The sequence below is a fragment of the Hemiscyllium ocellatum genome, chromosome 23 (genome assembly GCF_020745735.1).
Source record: "Hemiscyllium ocellatum isolate sHemOce1 chromosome 23, sHemOce1.pat.X.cur, whole genome shotgun sequence".
NCBI classification, from domain to species: Eukaryota; Metazoa; Chordata; class Chondrichthyes; order Orectolobiformes; family Hemiscylliidae; genus Hemiscyllium; species Hemiscyllium ocellatum.
The window spans coordinates 41,746,479-41,747,482 of NC_083423.1; positions in this window are offsets into that span (position 1 = coordinate 41,746,479).

Consider the following 1,004-nt stretch of genomic DNA (forward strand, 5'->3'; position numbering starts at 1 on the left):
TGAGACAATATCAAAAATCATAATTTAAAAATAAGCAATCAACCCATTACAGCCAGTGTTTTCTAATCTTGTAATTTTAAAGCAAATGTGTGGAAACAGGAAGTTGACAAATACAGATTCCAAACAGATTAGCTGGCACGGTCAGGGATAGTAAATGGAAGTGAATGAATGGCTGCAGTGCTTCACTCATTTTGCATCTTTCATTTGTGTAGGCATTGCTTCATTCCAACAGTTGAAAAATCCACCTATTGAATGTGAAGATAAATATTGTGCAACAATTTGAAAAATGTGTTTGCTTGGTCATATCCTGGATAGTGTTTATCCCATAGGTTCTAACTCAGATTAATGGGATTTAGAAAGGAGTGAGAAGCAATCTGTGAACACACATGAATCAATAATTCTGTAAATGTCTTTATTCTCCAAACGCTGAAAACATTTTAAGACATGGTGAACTGGCAAGAAAATATAATGCCCGCCTTCTGCAAGATAATGATTCTGTGATAGTTTGACAGAAGCATTATTCAGTTTACCCTGCCTCTCACAAAAGATCATGCTGATATTATGGCTACACAAAATTGTGCAGGTTCAGTGTACATTTTGAGTGATGGGCAGCTGGGATGCAATGGATCAGAAAGGAAGCCCAAATAGTGGGCAAGAAGCAATGGAAAAGCAATCACCAAAGGCCAAATTCCTCGCCATCATTACTGCCACCCTCCCTAATGCCAATCCAAAATGTTGGTCACAGACATTGGTGACTCACATGATACAATATCATTCTGCCAAGGCAATATAAAAAGGGGAAGATTTTTTGGAAGAATTTTTCTGTGACCAATATATAGATTTGAGCATTCAATGAAATCTGAGAGCCACAATACCGCAATACTTCAAGATGAAACGTTGATCACACCTTTCATAAATGTCAAGCTCTTCAAATAAGACATTCCATTTTATTTCACAGATCCCGCAAAGTGGACATGCTTTTTGTGCCTAAAATTGCAAATGCC